This window comes from Nuphar pumila, chromosome 7, assembly GCF_984573655.1.
Source record: "Nuphar pumila chromosome 7, dmNupPumi1.hap1.1, whole genome shotgun sequence".
Classification (NCBI taxonomy): Eukaryota; Viridiplantae; Streptophyta; class Magnoliopsida; order Nymphaeales; family Nymphaeaceae; genus Nuphar; species Nuphar pumila.
In genome coordinates, this window is record NC_143255.1 from 50,334,614 (window position 1) to 50,348,332 (window position 13,719).

A 13,719-nucleotide genomic window follows, 5' to 3' on the forward strand; every position below is an offset into this window, starting at 1 on the left:
CCAAAATTTTTATGGGACGTTCTGTGATCGTAAGATCTTTCTGAATCTCAAGATCCTAGTACTGGATGATATGAGTCGGGTTTGACATATATTTTCTTAGCATATAAACATAAAATACGTTATGAGTGCTCGAAACCTGGAGAGAAAGTGCTATCTGATACATTGCTTCTTCGATTTTCTCGAGGACTTCGAAGGGTCCAACATATCTTAGATTGAGCTTGCCCTTCTTTTCGAAAAGAAACACACCCTTCATTGGTGAGACCTTAACAAATACATGATCGCCTATAGCAAAGGCGATTTCTCGACGTCTCTCATCAACATAATTCTTCTGATGACTCTGAGCTGTCAAGAGTCACTTCTGAATTAGTTGTACCTGATCGATGTAGTGTTGGAATGCCATTGGTGATTTTATTGTTCGATCACCAACTTTACTCTAACAAACAAGAGATCTGCAAGGTCACCCGTAAAGAGCCTCGTATGGAGCCATACTAATACTCAAATGGTAACTATTATTATGAGCAAACTCTGTCAACTTCAGATGCTTGCTCCAATCATCCTTCCATTCCAGTACACATGCACATAGCATATCCTCTAAAGTCTGAATCAGTCTTTCAGATTGTCTGTTTGAGGGTGAATGACTGAACTAAACTTGAGCTTTATTACCAAAGCCTTCGGTAGTTGTCCCTAGAACTTGAAAGTAAACTTCAGGTCTCTGTCTGAGATGATTATAAATGGGACTCCATAAAGTCTAACAATCTCATCTATATGAAAATCTACAAGATTCTCCAGAGTCTGATTCGTACGAATCGACAAAAAATGTGTTGACCTCGTCAGGTGGTCCACAATAACCCAAATAGCATTGTATTGATGCTGAGTCTTGGGCAGGCCTACCACAAAGTCCATATTAATATCTTCTCATGTGAATTGAGGTATCTCTATAGCTTGCATCATACTGTTTGGTCTCTGATGTTCAATCTTGACCTATTGATGAATTAAACACTTCGAAATGTATTCAACAATCTCACGTTTCATCCCATTCTACCAAAAGTTGAATTGTAAGTCCTTGTACATCTTAGTACTATGAGGGTGGATGGTAAACTTGGATCTATGAGCATCATCAAGCAAATGCTTCCTCAATTGTGGATCCTCAGGTACCCATAATCGTTGGCCAAACCATATACTGACATATTCTTGTAAGTGCAAAGCGGATTCATCTTGTTAGCAAGTTGCTAGCATCTTAGAGAAGTTCGGATCATCTTTCTGTTGAGCTATGATCTGATCTATGATATTCGTCTGAATAGCCATGCTGGCTATTCCCATCCTGCTGAAATTGGAACTCAAAGGTTTTCGTGCAATACGATTTTCGAGAAGCTTTTGCTCATTACTCATGGCACAAAATAAACTTCATGCATTTCTGCTCAAGGCATCTGCGATTACATTAGCTTTTCTTGGGTGGTAAGAGATAGTAAAATCAAAATCTTTGAGAAGTTTTAACTACCTTCTTTGTCTCATATTCAACTCTTTCTGGGAGAAAATGTACTTGAGGCTCTTATGGTCAGAGAATACCTTGACCTGCTGTACATACAAATAGTGTCACCATATTTTGAGAGCAAACATTATTGTTGCTAACTCCAGATCATTAGTGAGGTAATTATGCTCGTGCACCTTTAATTGGGGAGAAATATATGTGATTATTTTTCACTACAAGAAAATAGGTGATTAGCGACGGAATTATTATGTCGCTAGTTAGCGACAAATTAACGAAACACATCCGTCGCTATAATCAATGGAATTTACGAAAATAGCGACAGAATATATCCCCTTGCAAACTTCGTCGCTAATTAGCGACGGATTTTGCGAGGGAATATTTTATCATAATGGATGCACCATTTAGCGACGTATTTTGCGACAAAAATATTCCATCATGATTTAGCAACAGAATAGGCGCTGGAATATATTTTGTCACCAATTTAGTGTTTTGATTTACGGCGGCTTAGCGACGGAATTAATCTGTCGTTAAGCCGTCGCTAAATGTCGCATAACCCCTAATCCCAACCCTCTTTTTCTTTTCTTCTTTCGTTGCTCCCGCTCCCGCCTGCCGCCCTCTCCCTCCCGCCGCCCTCTCTCCGGCCCCCACCGTCCACCGTCGCCGGCTCCCGATACCTGTCAGCCTTCCGCCGCCACCAGGTAAATTTTAAAACTCCCTGCGTTCTGGAGTTCCTGCAGGGGGTCGACCCCCTGCGGTTTCCGGCAAGGGGTCGACCCCCTGCCGGAAACGCAGGGGGTCAACCCCCTACGTTCCGGCAGGGGGTCGACCCCCTGAGGTTTTCGGCAGGGGGTCGACCCCTTGCTGTTTTCGGCAGGGGGTCGACCCCCTGCTGTTTTGGCAGGGGGTCGACCCCTTGCTGTTTTCGGCAGGGGGTCGACCCCCTGCTGTTTTGGCAGGGGGTCGAGCCTCTGCTGTTCTGGCAGGGGGTCGACCCTTTGCGTTCCTGCAAGGGGTCGACCCCCCGCTGTTCCGGCAGGGGGTCGACCCCATGCGTTCCGGCAGGGGGTCGACCCCACACTGTTCCGGTAGGGGGTCGACCCCCTGCGTTCCTGCAGGGGGTCGACCCCATGCGGTTTCCGATAGGGGGTCGACCCCTTGCGCTTCCGGCAGGGGGTCGACCCCCTGCGTTTTCCGGCAGGGGGTCGTCCCCATGCATTTCGGTAGGTCATTGGGTGCTGGGCTTCTCAAGGCCTATGCAAGATGTTTTTATTTGCCTCGGTTTTTTTTTTCGGCAGGTGCTGACTTAATTTTAAAATTGTGTTTTTTGCAGATTTCTCAACGGAACCAACTTGTGCTCAGCCATCCGTGGTAAGTAAGTGACAAAAACAATGCAAATCAGGTAAATACCCGTGGTGAGTAAGTGATGCAAGCGCATCACATGTTATTTAATTTATTAGATGTAACACTTTATTATTCACACACTCACTTAGTTGTTGATATTTAAGGTTGCTTTGTTGGAGTTCGGAGATCATGCTGAGCATGATTTTAATGTATGAGAATAGAAGTGTTCTTATTTTTGGAGTACGGATTTCATGCTAGGCATGGTAGTAGTTAGTGGAATATTGAAGTGTGTTTGTTGCAGGTACATATTTGACATTTGTTTGATATGAATAATTTTGTTGTTTTGCAATACTTGATGTGAATGATTTGAATTATTTGTATGCATTGTAATACTTGATGTGAATGAATGAGTTGTATTACAATACTTGATGTGAATGATTTGAATTATTTGAATGTATTGTAATACTTGATACGAATGATTTGAGTGCATTGCAATACTTGATGTGAATGATTTGGATTATTTTTATATATTGTAATACTTGATGCGAATGAATGAGTTGTATTGCAATACTTGATGTGAATGATTTGAATTTTTTGAATGTATTGCAATACTTGATACGAATGATTTGAATGTATTGTAATACTTGATGTGAATGGTTTGAATGTATTGTAATACTTGATGCGAATGAATGGGTTGTATTGAAATACTTAATGTGAATGATTTGAATTATTTGAATGTATTGTAATACTTGATGTGAATGATTTGAATGCATTACAATACCTGATGTGAATGATTTAAATGCATTGCAATATTTGATGTGAATGACTTGAATGTATTGTAATACTTGATGTGAATGACTTGAATGTATTGTAATACTTGATGTGAATGACTTGAATGTATTGTAATGCTTGATGTGAATGATTTGAATTATTTGAATGTATTGTAATACTTGATGCAAATGATTTGAATGTATTACAATAATTGATGTGAATGATTTGAATGCATTGAAATACTTGATGTGAATGACTTGAATGCATTGTAATACTTGATGTGAATGACTTGAATGTATTGTAATACTTGATGCGAATGAATGGGTTGTATTGTACTTGATGTGAATAATTTGAATTATTTGAATATATTGTAATACTTGTTGCGAATCATTTAAATGCATTGCAATACTTGATGCAAATGATTTAAATGTATTGTAATACTTGATGTAAATTATTTGAATGTATTGTATGACATTTGTTATTTGTTAGAATATGGTCCGTAGAGGTAACAGTGGTCGTTCATCTAGTAGTAGCCAGGCCCAGCCTTCATCTTCACGAGCTCCTGTGATAGGTATATCATTTAACTAATTGGATGCTTGATTAGTTGAAATGCGCATTCTGAGAATTTCTAACATATTTTTTTACAGATGATTTTTCGCATATACACGACCCACCTACACCAGTTGATCACACAAGTCAGGAGCCAACACAGGATGCAGGGTCTTCTCAGTCTGGCACAAGAAGACTCATTCGAATAGTGTATATCGATAATCGATCGTAAGTATTTCGTTTTCAATTATTGCATATTTTATAAATATTTTATATTGATATTTATTGTGTACCAATTCATATACAACACGAGGTTTGAGCCACAAGAAGTAGTACGCGAGATTAAAAATTCACTTCTTCAACATCTACCAGGACCAGTCGCTTAATGGAAAAAGTATCCAAAAGAGGTGATAGATAGATTGTGGTCCTCATTCACGATATATAGTTGTTTTTCATAGTTAATGTGTTTCATATTTAAATTTTTTTTAGTCATGTCTACTAAATTTTTGAAAATATTTGTAGGCTTCAAATCTTTTCGCATCTACGGTGGAGGAAAATGATGCAAGGAAGGTGTGGCAAAAGGTGGTTGTCAATCGATTTGCAAACATATTGCACAATATGAAGACTGCAGCAAAAAAAGCATCTCGCAGAATAGATGATCCACTACAGTGGAAGGGCCATGACCCTATTACTATCAGGAGAGATTATTGGGATGGAATGTGCAACAAGTGGGCGGGGGATGCATTTCGAAATCGCTCTACGAAGGTTGCACAGAATCGAGCGAAAATGCCTGAAGCCCATCTACACACAGGTGGATCTAAGACATTTGGGAGCCATATGAAGAAAATGGTAACTCGTCAATATATAATATTAATTTTATAAGTATTGTTGTAAACTTGTTAACTAAATCTTTTATCATTTAACTTCGCAGGAAGTAGAAAAAGGAGGCATTGTATCATATAAGGATGTGTTTGTTGAAACACATAAATGGAAGACCACGAGAGACTTCGTATCAGAGAAGGCGAGAACGACAACGGTATGTATTTATTCTATTAATAATCATTGCAATATGCAAGTTATCATAATGTTATCATTAATTATTAATGCATACTTTAAACATTATTTTGTAGGAGGCATATGAGCAACAAATGGTAGAGCGATATGGCGATGACGCTACTCAACATCCATCATTTGATCCTGCAACATGGGTGACTGCAGCAGGTGAATCCAAAAAGGGTCATGTGTTCGGGTTTAGGAGTAATATGAACACTTCACCTGTTATTGCTTCTTCCAGTTACGGCTCACAGACTTCTTTCGTCGACATAAGCTCCAAGCAGCATCCTATTCTTTCCGGTGATGATGTATGTCAGATCGTTAAGGACACAATGCGTGACTACTTCCATGAAGTTGTCGCTGACGTTCTCCGAGCTGAGTTCAACAGTTTTTTGCTGAACAGGAGAACTTCGATTGCAGGTCCCTCTTAGGTATGAAAGTTTCCTGCAATATATTGCATGTCGTTAGATTTTATGTAACTTTGATTATCTTAACATATTCAGTTTTTTTGACTGCCTTAGAACACATATGAGCATGCTGTAATCACATATTCATTTTTTTGACTACCGTAGAACACATATGAGCATGCTAGAATCACATATACAGCTTTTTGCCTGCCTTAGAGCACATATGAGCATGGTAGAATCACATATAGAGTTTTTTTGACTGCCTTAGAATATGAGCATGCTATAATCACATATTCAGTTTTTTGATTGCCTTAGAACACATATGAGCATGATTGAATCACATATATAGCTTTTTGCCTGCCTTAGAGCACATATGAGCATAGTAGAATCACATATGGAGTTTTTTGCCTGCCTTAAAGCACATATGAGCATGCTATAATCACATATAAAGTTTTTTGCCTGCCTTAGAGCACGTATGAGCATGATAGAATCACATATAAAGTTTTTTTGACTGCCTTAGAACACATATGAGCTTGCTATAATCATATATTCTGTTTTTTGACTGCCTTAAAATACATATGAGCATGCTAGAATCACATATAGAGTTTTTTTACTGCCTTAGAACACATATCATTCATGATAGAATCACATATAAAGTTTTTTGCTTTGCCTTAGAGCACATATAAGCATGATAGAATCACATATAGAGTTTTTCTGACTGCCTTAGAACACATATGAGCATGCTATAATCACATATTCAGTTTTTTGACTGCCTTAGAACACATATGAGTATGATCGAATCACATATATAGCTTTTTTGCCTGCCTTAGAGCACATATGAGCATGGTAGAATCACATATAGAGTTTTTCTGGCTGTCTTAGAACACATATGTGCATGATATAATCACATATAGAGTTTTTTTACTGCCTTAGAACACATATCATTCATGATAGAATCACATATAGAGTTTTTTGCCTGCCTTAGAGCACATATGAGCATGATAGAATCACATATAGAGTTTTTTTTACTGCCTTAGAACACGTATGAGCACATGATAGAATCACATATAGTGTATAATTTATTTCAATATATTTTGTTTATCAATACTAACTGTTCTTTTCTTATGTAGGTTGCTAGCGATAATCAGCGTAGCGAAGCTGAAGGGACAAATCAAGGCAATGAACAAGAAGACGCACAAAATCTTGGCGATGATTAGATTAATGTGTTGAATTTGTTCTATTTTTTTGTTTCGAAAATATAATTGTTGAATTGTAAATAATTAAACTGGAACGATTAATTGTTTTAGTTTCCTTTTATATGAAATTTTATGTGTACTTTGTTTTTTATTTATAGGAAATATAAATTGTACAGGAAATAAAAATTGTAGCGTTCTCAATATTTAATTTTCAAATAATTTTTTTATTTTTTTATTTTTTGCGATGGATTAGCGACAAATATATCTGTCGCTATACATATAATTTAGCGACGGCTGTAAATCCGTCGCTAAGCCAAAGTTGCCGTTTAGTACCGGCGGATTTGCGACGGAATTCGTCATTCGTTATTCCGTCGCAATTAGTGACGGAACTAGAGACAAATTTATTCTGTCACCAGTTAGCATCGAAAAATTCGTGACGTAAGCTATCTGTCGCTACTTCATCGATAATCCGTCGCTAAGCCTGTTAGCGACGAATTAGCGACGGAATAAGGTCGTCGCTAATCCACTGCTTTGTTGTAGTGTTTTCATGTTGTATTAGAACACAACCTAAACCCGTTCTTAATGCATTGTCATACACAATAAATCTTTCTTGGCCTGATGCAAAATTCTCTAAGTGTGAATTCCGATTAGTGCATGTCATGTTTTTGGGACACATGATCTCGAAAGATAGAGTATTCGTGGACCCTACCAAGGTAATTAATTCATTGATAATGAATTTTTTAATTTAATCTCTGATTTGGATCGTTATAAATAGATTTCGAATATCCCGATAAGTAGAAGCAATTTTGGATTGGAAGCAACCTAAGAATGTCACAGACATTCACAGCTTCTTAGGACTTGCTGGTTATTACTGAAGATTCATACATGATTTCTCCAAGATAGCAACTCTTATGATGAAATTACTTCGCAAGAGAATCAAATTCGTATGGACTCAACAATGCAAAGAGAGTTTTAAGGAGTTAAAGAAGAGGCTTACCTTAGCCCTTGTATACAAAAAGATCTAGGAAGGGTTGAAATATCATGTTCATAGGATTCATAAATACTGCAAGTGCATTGGTTAGCCCAAAAGGCATTACCAAAAACTCATAATAGTCATAACACGTTCTGAAAGTTGATTTCTGCACATCAAATTCTAAAATCCTCAATTGATGGTAGCTAGATCTGAGGTCTATCTTGGAGAAGACATTTGAATCTTGAAGCTGGTCAAATAAGGCATCTATATGTGGAAGCGGATACTTATTTTTTATAGTTACTTAATTCAACATTCGATAGTCAATGCACAACCACATTGATTCGTCCTTCTTTTTGACAAAGAGCACAAGTGCTCCCCATGGTTATACACTAGGGTGGATAAATCCTTTTTCCGTGAGTGTACTGAAAATGTGAAAAATTCCCACCAGCTCTTGGGGTCTCCCTTCAGTCGATAGGCATCTATCTACTAACCCCGTGAATCTGAAATTTTTTTCTGATTGCACGAACTCATTCTTCTACGATGTTTGGGTCTTTGTTTCTCTCATACTGTCCATTGTCATTGCCATTTTCCTTGTTATTGATAAGGTCTTAGTAAGTTTGTGTCAAGGTACAAAGAGGTTTTTAGTAAAAAATCTCTCTGCGTAACCCAACCCTGAGGTGGTCGTCTGACCATCTATTACAGTAAAAATTTTTAAGTTTGCATAAATACTTGTGATATCCCTAATTTAACATTTAGATTCATAATTGCAAACTTTCAAACTTACAATACTAATCATCACAATGTGAATAACAAAAATATAACTCACTTACAGAGTGGTGTCGGTATACTAGGTGTGTCACATGCCAATATATCTTTCTTGTTTCACTATCAAAGCTGACTTTACCAAAGGCAGTTCAATATCCTTACTGAATCATGTCTTAGCTCTGATACTAATATTGTAATGCTCCAAGATTTAAAATATAAAAAACACGTAAAACCTTTTTTTATATGGTAGCAGAAACACAATCTTTTTATTCCGATTGAAAACCTTAGGCTGGTTACATAATCGATCAATAATAGTAAGACAAAATAACACTTATCAATGATTCAGATCAAAATAAAAGTATTTTCATTCCAAAATAAACTATAAAGTTTTTCCCAAAATTAGTACAAACAAGTACTCAAAACTCTAGTTCTTGAGAAAAGACTATGACTGGCGCTTGACGCCACCACAACTTCCCGCTATGCTCTTGCAACTATTCAGTATTTATAATTTGTAGGGGATCAATATCCTCAAGCCCCCAATAAGAATACAATAACATAACATAATTGAATAGAAACAAACATACATGAAATAACACTGTTTTTTATGTAAATATATAAACAATTTTCAATACAGTTAATAACTTCAATGTAACAATTCAATGTCATATGCAATAACCATACTCATACATGATCATTCAATTCGTGTATGACTTACATATGCAAGAAAATGTTCACAATAAGCATGAATAACTTACATTTATTTCATTTATGTTTTGCTTTCTTAGATGATGCATGCCATACTTCACTATATGCACAATATACTTTTTGTTTCTCTTTCACAATACTTTGCAAGTATAACACAAACGATATATGGATTAGAGAGATGACCTAAGGGGTACATTCAATCAATTGATGACTTATTACTCTAACCTTGCTAATCTTTTTTGGTTCTATGTGTGGGACGACAATGACGAGAGAGGGTTTCTACCACCCTCAACTTAATATATCAGAATTATTTTCAACTGAAACAATCTCACTACCACCCCACAGTGCCAGTGACAACTATCTTCTATCTTCGTAGCTAACCCTTCGTGCTTAACAATATTTCACGAAGCCTAATGCATCGTTTACCCTCTCATTGTAAGCTATAAGAGAATTAATATATATATATATATATATATATATATATTCTTTATCATTTAATTTAATTCTCTTAACATACATGTATAATTTATATATTTTTAAGCATGTATGATTTTAATTAACCCATCATAAGGTTCTCGACCACCTATTTGGAGCACTTAACACATATTGGCCCAGTTGACTGTGCACAAGATTAGTAAAACAATAATTGCATAACAAGTTCTTTATCATGAACATTATGCAAATTATACATAATTCAATATTCATTTCATCAAACATCATGTCATGAGTACGCTAACATGTATCGTAAATCTTTATTGTACTCATGCATCAAAATTTGATCTTTTAAGATAAATATAATTACATAATAATTCAGAAATATGTATATTAAAAAACATAAACCACATACACACATTTATTCATAAAATTCTAAAATACACTCTTGGAATATGTTCATAAACTTGAACATATATGTATTTTTATTTAAAACATATATAAAATTCTTGTGTATGAAAAGTTTCAAAACTTTTTGCACATATACATATTTTTGCTTGTAAAAATTCAATAATTTTCGTAAATATACCTTTTTTCTCATAAAAATGTGTAATTATTGAAACTAAATATATATATATATATATATATATATATATATATATATATATATTCTCATAAAAATTTAATGATTTCATAAATATACCTTTTTTCTCATAAAACATGCAATGCCTACCTCGTGATTCATACGATCCTACAAGAAATGGAGAAATCCCAAAAAGACTCTCCTCGGTAATGTTGACAGATTGTATACACTGATGTTTTGAGTGCGGACGAAAACTTGCACTTGTCTTGAAATCCATGTCACAAGTACAGAAAAGTGTGTAGTTGCATTGTTTGTACCGATACACAAATCCAATGACAGCAGCATAGCGATGATACCCTTCAACAAAAGGGTATATGTGGTTGTTGTGCTGCTGGGAAAGAAGGGGAAAAAGCAGATCATGTCATGTTGAACATGAGCGTTTTTGCTCATGCCGACATCATGGTCGTCTGCTTGCATTTTGGATGAATGCCACGTGGTTTTGTTGACTTTTGAGCTTTTTAAAATGCAAATCGGATGGCCACGATGTCAGCATGAGCAAAAAACGCTCATGTTCAGCATGACCTGATCTGTTTCCCAAGAAGGGGAAGCTAAGGGAGCTGTGACACTTGGTCGGGCTTCAGCAAGCAGCTAGCGAAAATTCAAACGAAGGAGTGGAAGTGGCGGGGCCCTGCCCGAATGGTAGTGAGAGGGAACAGAGCGGGAGGGGGCGGTGCTACTAGGAGCGTCCCAACAGAACCACCAACTGGTGGTGGGTGGTCTGAGGCAGCACAGAGGAGGCAGAGTGCCTGTTGCCTCCTTGCCGAAAAACTCAAGGGAAAAGGGGAAGGCGATAGGTGGTGCTTGCCATGAGCTGGGTGGATCGGCCCTTTGTTGGTTCAGCAAAGAGAGGGGTTGTTGTGGCTCCCGATGGTGGTAGCTAGTGGTGAGGGTGGTGTAGGGAGGTATTGGTGGGGCATGCTCAGGTGACGACAATGGACATGGTTGCAGGCTGGTAGCAAGGTGGGGAGAGGGATGGTGGTTGAGCTGCTGGGCAAAACGGAAGGTGAGGGAGGTTGGTGGTGGTAGAGATGGCAGAGGTGGTGCTGTGAAATGGAGAGGGAAGGAGGTGGCACGACCACTGCATTTCCAGAGGGGGTGTCCATAGTGGTGGCCGGCTCAGGTGTCACTCTGGTTGATAGGGGGAAAGCGTTGTCAATGGCTGACCGGTGGATGGCACAGAAAGAAGGTGGTGGTCGTGTGGTGGGTGCTGGTGTAACACCGACTAAGTGGGCATAACCCCATCTGGGTCGGTTACGGTGACGAGAGGACACTCCCAGGTTATGGAAAGTGGAAAGAGAGAAGGAGGGGGGGGGGGGGGAGGAGCGCATGGCTATAAAAGCCATGAGTCCCTTCTCTCTCTTCGATCGATTTTGGAAAAGAGAGGAAGAGAGATTGTGTAAAAGAGGAAAGAAAAGGAAAAGAGAAAAAGCAAACGACAATGAGAAGTGCGACGAGGTACGTAGACTTCTCCTATTCTCTTAAAAAAAAAATCTACAACCGTGTGCTTTCTAGTGACCGCAGAGTTGCAAGGACAGGGAGGTGATCCTATTCCTACTACATAAAATGGCGAGGCACAGAGAAGAGTTTCCTCTTCCTCACAATTGACAACCAGTAGGTTGCTGGCGACAGACAAAAAAGAGGACGTCGAGGCAATCAGCTGCTGATAATCATCGATTGCTGATGGTGCCACCGCGATCATAGTGAAAGGCAAAATGGGAGGTGCCCTGCATCAGCTCACGACAATTGTGAGGTTACCGTAGGCAGTCGTAGATGAGAAGAGTGGGAGACGAAGAGTTCTGACTCTCTGTCTTGACCCTGAGTGGGTGGACCAGACTCGATCTACATCGAGTCGATCAGGCCACTCAGTGTGGGTTTGACTCAGACCAAGCCGAGCCAGCAACAAAAGACTGACTTGGTCTGGGCCCAGACCGAGTCAGAATAGACAAACCTACTGACTCAGTCTGGCAATGGTCTAGACTGAGTCAGGCAAGAAAAAAAATAAAAAAACCCAGACCGAGTCAGAATAGACAGACCAACTGACTTGGTCTAGTAATGGTTCAGACCGAGTCAAGCAAGAAAACAAAAAATAAAAAAATGACAGACCAACTTGGTTTGGATAGACCGAGCTGGGTCTGTTTTTTGACAAACAGAGCTAGGTCTATTTTTTTGGTAGACCGACTCAGGTCTATTTTCAGCAAACCGACTCAGTCAAGACCGAGTCGGGTCTACTGTTGTTAGACCGGCTTGGTTCAGACCAAGTCGGGCCAGCTTTTAGATAAATCGAGTCGGATCTGACAGACTTACTAGTTCTAAACTGGGTCGGCCATGTTTTAGAAAAAAAAAAACAGTATAAAATATAAAATAATAAACCATTTATATATATATATATACATATGCGTAAGCGAATATGGACATGTATACGGAGCAGGGCAAAAATCAAGATGGTGAAGACCTCGATTTTTCAACATGAGTCAGATTTGGGTTTGGATCCAAACTCAAATAAGATCTTGTGTACGTAAAGTGGATCCAAAACAAATTGAATCTAGTTAGATTTAGTTCAAACCCAAGTCTTTTTCATCATTAACGCCACACTTGTACCAAACTTATTACGAAAAGGTTGGATCGGTCGTACCGGATCCAGGATTCAGTGAAGTTTATAGTTGAAAAACTTAAAGGATCCACATTAGAATAAAAATGGATCTAGATTCGAAACTCAATCAATAGAACTAGTTAAATTAAATCTGAACTATAGTTGATGCGAATTAGGTGTGATGTAAAGACAAAACAAATCTAAAAAAAATTATATGAACTCAAGCATGATCGAAGAGTAAAAAGACCATTTGCCCTTGATATGCCGATTGATAGGTTAGGCATAACTTTTCATCCTGATATCAGATTCAACTGATTTTTGGATCTTTTGATTCTTCGCTTTGAGTAGGATCCATTAGTAAGAGATATGTTGACAAACTCTGAGAAAACAAACTGAGAGTTTGGCATTAAAGCTTAGTGGTATTTTTATATTTTTCACAAAGATGAGACTTTAAATGATGATAAGAGATTTTTGTCTATTTTAAATCAGAATCTGCGTGAATACTGAGGTTATTCTTTAGAATTTAAAATTTAAGCATTTCAGGTAAGTGAACATTTGCAAATTCCTCTTTAGTTAAATAAAATATATGCTGGTTAGTTTAGGCATCTTGCAATGTGATTTCATGTGTTCTAAGTATGCTAATTTTGTCTTATTTTGTATAAAACAATTGTTTAACATGTTTAAGAATCTATAACCTTGATGTTCAATATGATGCTTAAATATGATGATACATGTTACATGTTTCTTGACTTATGACATGATTTAGATTATGAATGTGTCCTTTGTGAAGATAATCATGACATTG